The sequence below is a fragment of the Fukomys damarensis genome, unplaced genomic scaffold, assembly GCF_012274545.1.
Source record: "Fukomys damarensis isolate Sample0158 unplaced genomic scaffold, DMR_v1.0_HiC HiC_scaffold_17, whole genome shotgun sequence".
Lineage (NCBI taxonomy): Eukaryota > Metazoa > Chordata > Mammalia > Rodentia > Bathyergidae > Fukomys > Fukomys damarensis.
In genome coordinates, this window is record NW_022900929.1 from 54,922,251 (window position 1) to 54,928,250 (window position 6,000).

Consider the following 6,000-nt stretch of genomic DNA (forward strand, 5'->3'; position numbering starts at 1 on the left):
ATAGTAACCACTTGGATGCCTGTTTACACTGTCAATTTCTAGATCCTTCCCCCAGACCAACTAATCTGCTGAAGTGAAACCCAGGAATATGCAATTTAAACACGCTCTCTAGATAATTTTTATGCATGCTAAGGTCTACATTCCATAGGCCAATGATATACTACATGTTCTACTGGAATGTTAGTTTATATATTTAAATTTTCATAATAATGTAATGTATTCTCATTTGAAGAATATATCATGTTTGCAGTAGAGCTTAAGGGGTTCTACAGAGATCTGTGGTGAAAGGTAAAGGCATAGCATTTGAGTTCTAATTCAAGCCCCATCGCTTTGCTATGTAGATCTGGGAAAGTCACTGAGCTCTCTGAGCTTCCAATTGTTCTTCTTTAAAATAAGAATAATGTCACCCTTGTAGGATTGCTGAGAGATAATGGATATAAAATACCTGGCAGGCACTGGGCCTGGCATAGTTAAAGACATGCAACTATTAATTACTGTCATTACCTATGCTAACATAACTATTATTTCCATGCCTCTCATCTTATCTTGTAAAGTGAGAATACACTGAATTGTACATTGTTTCAGACCTAGCTACCATTTATGGATTATTTCTGTCCTTTTTTCCTCCTCTCCTTTGTGGCTTTCTGCCTACCCCTTGGTCATTTCACTGTTCATTAGTCACCTCCAGCAGAAGGAAGAAAAGGAAAATAAGAAATGCATCTCAAAACATTCATTTTCTTCATGTTATTACTTCTAGCAAAGATTTGGTTTAGGGAAGAGGCTGAATCATTGGCTTAAATAACATTTTTTAGTATTCTGAAGGTTTAATTTTTGCTTTTTTTTTTTTAGTTTCTCTTCCATCCTTTATGATAGATATGCAGTAGTTATCCACTTGAAATGCTCTCATTTTAAAAGTTTTTAATCTACATTGTATGGTAAAAGAATATTTCTAAATGATTCATTTGAATCTTTCCTTTCTTACTTTGTAGGAAAACCAAGATTTGGTTTAAGGAAACTCATTAAGAGCCTACAGAGAAAGAGCCCGAGTTTGAAGTAGGTCAAATTTAGCCTTCCTGGTCATGCCTTTCAGGCATTGCTGGCTGAGTTTCTAGCTCAGCAGAGATGGACCACATGTGAATGGCTTCATCAATTGCAGAGCTCAAACCTAATGAGAAGGTGTCTTTGCACAGTCTGCAGCCACAGTCTTGATTGTTATGTTCAGTGCACTCTGTTCCTTCAGATTGGAATTTTCCTCATGAAAAACTTCGTATCCCAGGTACTTGGTATTAGGTAGGCATCTGCTGCCTGGGAAGAAACCACAAATGCAACTGCAAAAGTATGGGACTCTGGAGGTAGTAACAACTCAAAGCATACACAAAGGTGAGTGGGACAGGAGGGAAATTTTCTCTTATCCATTTGGTGTGTAGCTGGAATCTGGCAGGACCCTGTGGGTTATAGGTGGCACCTGAAGCCCTGGTGTTTTTTTTTTTTCCTACTCATCACTTATTGCCAGATCTGGGTCCTGACAGAGTGTCTGACCGTGGCCTTCAGAAGGGACTGATGATCTGACTGAGATGTGTGGCAAAACCAGTCCAATAGCATGGTATAGCATTGAAGGCAGGTATTTTTAGTCACTATACCTGGAAGTGGGTCTGGCAGAGAGGAGGCACTCAACAAATACTTGCTGAATAAACAGAAAATGAATTAGAGGGCCAGGGAGTTAGCTTAGTGGTTCTGCTGCCTGCCTCGCAAACGCAAGGACCCGAGTTTAATCCCCGGTACAAAAAAAAAGAAAGAAAATGAGTTAGATATTAAAAGATGTTTATTAAAAGACAGGAAGTACAAGAGAAAAAAATGAAAGAAGAAAATCATGGGATGATGATTGGCTTGGCTGAACAAATCTGATAATCTGAAGAGAATGGTCTTTTCAGTTAAAAAAATTACTATTTTGGGATCAAAGGTATCTAAGTTTCCTGCTATGCTTGATCCTCCAAACAGATTTCAGGGTCTATCCCTGGAAATACTAATGCTGATGATCTGATGAAAAAAATAATAGTAGTAATAATGATGAATAATAAAAACATACATAGCAACATCTGATATTTATATAACATTTGCAACATGTTGATTATCTTTTCCAATCCATCTGGAAGAGTTAATGAATGATAATAAATGTACAGCAGCACTTTGGCACAGCACAGTGAAGCTTGATATAATGTGGTAGCAAGGACATTCAGTCATAGGAATGTGATCTTGTAAACAGGTCCTGAAGGTAGCAGGCTATCCTGATTTCACTGAATAAACACTTTTTGTGCATGTGTGCGTGTACATGTGTGTGTGTGTGTGTGTGTGTGTTTATGTGTATGTGTGTGAATATATATAAAAATGCATGAAACTTACTCAGAATCATTTTGGTAATAACCTTGATTCTAGGAATTGAGTTGCTAGGTAAAGCTAGTTGTAATTTTAACCTTAATACTATATCCTTTTATTGAAAGCATTGTTCTCTGGGAAGTTTCTGAAACCACAAATGCAAATGACATATGCATCTCCAGAAATTTCTTTTTTAGAATGGCAATATGCCAACGAAGGTGAAATATAGACCACTGTTTAAGGCCCTAACTAGTCTTGTATTTTATAGATCTACTCATGTAGCCTTTGTTTTACTGTGTCTGCTGCTTTAACTTTAGCTTTTGAAGGTACTTTATTTAAACTCAGTAAAAGCAGTCTGGAATGAGTAAAACAATAAATTTTACTATCCTTGAATCTGTCCTGTGGAAAGGCCATGGACTTTGAAGGAAGACAGACGTGAGTGTTTTGGATTCCAGCTCTGCTAGTGATCATACCTGTATGACTTGGGTAACTTTCTTAACAGAGTTATTCTCTGCAAAATAGTGAAAGAAAGAAGTAACTTCTCAGGGATGCTGTGAATGTTAACTGAGATAATATATCTAAAAATGCTTAGCACAAATGATGTATACTTAATTACTTCTCTCCTTTCTTAGTCTTATCTACCTCTCAGTAGCCTACACAGGATAGGCAGCCCGAATACCCAGGTATCTGTAGTATTATGGTCTCAGTCAGTGTCTTCTCTCTCTCCTAGATTATTGCAAGTACAGATAGATTTTATATACCAGCCTACTCCCTGCATTGTTATAAGAATCTCTCTCTCTCTTTCTCTCTCTCTCTCTCTCTGTGTCAGTCTCTCTCTCTCTCTCTCTCTCTCTCTCTCTGTCCTTGCTTCTTCCGCCTACAGAATGAAGCCTAAGCTTTGTCAAAGCATGCAGACTTTCCTTATGTAGCTTTAGATCTGTTAACTCATTTCTAGCTGATCTTGAATTAATTCCTTCAGCCTTGCCAAGCCCTTTTACACCTCCATGTCTTTGCATTTTTTTCTTTTTTGTCAGCTTAGAATAATGCCCTTCCTTTCTTCTCTTCCCAGTGAATATCCACTATTTCTTCTTTCAAGCTCAAATGTTAGCTGTTCTATAAAGTATCCCTAGACTGCTTGAGGCCAAGTCAGTTACTCTCCTTTGGGCCTTTCTGGCTTCCATAGCTCTTTGTTTGTATTTCTATCTAGCAGCCTTATGTGGTAATTAATATACAAACACATCAGAAATGTGTGTGATCTTGGGGAAAACTTGACCTCTATCAGTCTTACTGTTTTTGTATAGAAAATGAAGGTAATATTAACGCTCACCTGAAAGAGTTATTTTAAGGATTAAAGGAGATAACACATATAAAGTACATAGTATAGTGCCTAGAGCTTGGTAACTGTGGTAACTGCTTAGTAGTATAGTATTATATTAGAATAGAATAATGTCTTTATGAGTCTATATTTCATAGGCTGTGAGCGATTTCATTTTTGTATCTAGCCCAAGGCCCAGATCACAATATGTATTCAAAATGTCTGTTGGAAAGAAGAAAGCAGGCAAGCTACCTTTCATTCTTATTAACAAACAGAAATATTAAACTGTATAATACTTATAAGGAAGGCTCACTAACTGTCCTTTCTGTCCCCTCTTAGTTAATACCTATAGATCTTCAGTTTTACCAGTTTTAAAGTAATAGTGCCCTTCAACCCCTCAAAATCTTACAAGTCACAATATACAATAATTATAAGGCCTTAAAACCCTAGGATACTTCTTGGCTATAGAAATGATACCAGTACTACCTCCGACCCATGAAAGGAAAAAGAAATATCTCTTACTTTAAGGATGCATATAAGATGTGACATTAAAGAAATTTGGTAAAATGGAGATGAGATAAGTCATTCATTAGCATTTCTAAAGTTATTTGCTTTCTCTAAAAAGTGCCAGTTGGAGCCGGGTGCAGTGGCGCACACCTTTAATCCCAGCTCTCGGGAGGCTGAAGCATGAGGATCGCTGTGAGTTTGAGACCAGCCTGGGCTACATAGTGAGTTCCAGAGCAGTCTCAACTGCATAGTGAGACTCTGTCTCAAAAAACAAACAAAATAAAAAAAAAGTGCCAATTGTTTTGTTTTCAGGAAATTTAGTTATCCAATCATCCATTCTTTTCTGAATTATTTAATGATGATACTATTATCTTCTTGTACTTAAAATTCAAAACTCAACTCTTAAAAAGAAACACTGCATTTCATTGTAATTAACTATATCAGCCTCTTTCTGTCCATCTAAAAGTGAGATTTGGTAGTAGGTACAAAGATTTTTGGGTTATTCTAGAGAAGATATTAGTAATCAATTAGCCCAGCCAAGTTTATAATTACCATCCTAATAAATTTGCTGATTATTTCTTAGGTGCTTTGAGAAATTTTAACACTATTTAATTTTCCTTCAGTTTAAGTTCTTTATTTGCAAGAGGTAAATAATCATACATTAAGGCTGAGGGCTAAATGTGAAGATTTAATAAATAATTATATATAAAATACCTAATTGAGTGTGGCGTGCAATAGATGACCAATTAGTGTTACTTTTTCTCTCATCAGAATTTTGTTTCTGAAACCATATTTTATGTGGATTTACTTATTTATATATGAGTCTACCGCACTATGTTATAAACTCATCTGAGGCACTGATTATGCCATATTCATCTTTGAATTCTGGACAGCCAGCACCGCTTGAAATATAACATATTTAATACATATCTGTGGAAGGCAGACACTAAGAAAGGATGGGAGGAAAAAACACAGGCAAGAGAGAGGAAAAATGAGTAAATTAAATATTAGGTAAGTCTATGTGCCATGGAACAAATTCCCTATATCATTCATTATTATAGTTCAGCTATTTATATATTGTCATGGTAATTGTAAAAAAGTTACAGCATTATAAAAATGTATTTGGATGTTCCTTCATAGTTTTGAAGAAAAAATACTGACATATGTCCTTTATGCTTTATGCCGGTAGACATGAACAAGCATTACTGAATGAAAATTGCTTGTCAAAAATGTAACAAATGTGAGATGAGGCCGTGATCTTGATGGTATGGGTCACTTACAGCTGCAAAACGTGGGAAATGTCACCATGTTTCAGGACCCTTATGTGGCACTTAGAAAACTTTGCAGTCTGCAAACTACTTGTTTTGTGACTTAGTCAAGGTGACTTATTACAGGTAAAATGCATATGTTTTATGCCTTTTTAGTGACATGCTTGACACATAGTATAAAATGATGCAATCTGTATGGTATGAAGTTATAGTGCATATCAATCAGAGATGTTATTCTTTTGAGTTATATAATTTGATGTTTGAAAATATGTCATCTGGTATCAAGAACAGCACAAAAAACTTATACTAAGATAGTTTCTGCCTTCTCAAGTGGACTTCTAGTACCTTTCTTTAATGTGTGTTTCTTTAATGTCCTTCTTTTATTTTAGGCTTTTGGTTATTATTCTTATTCCTTTCTCTTGGTTAACAATTGATGCCTATGAATTGTGTGTGTTAATTTTTAAAGTTTTAATAAGAAAAATTAAAATAATATAAAAGCATAAGAAGTAACAAGATCCTTTTTGCTTTCTCTTTCCC

General features: G+C 35.7%; 1 long non-coding RNA gene across 1 annotated transcript in view; it reads left to right on the plus strand.

Moving 5' to 3' along the window:
* LOC104868691 overlaps positions 1 to 5,649 on the plus strand; it is a 51,577-nt gene extending 45,928 nt beyond the window's left edge. The window contains exons 4-6 of the long non-coding RNA XR_782077.2: positions 990 to 1,380; positions 4,967 to 5,206; positions 5,385 to 5,649. This is a non-coding gene — a long non-coding RNA (uncharacterized LOC104868691). The remainder of the gene's footprint in view (positions 1 to 989; positions 1,381 to 4,966; positions 5,207 to 5,384) is intronic.
* The last annotated feature ends 351 nt before the right edge of the window (positions 5,650 to 6,000 follow it).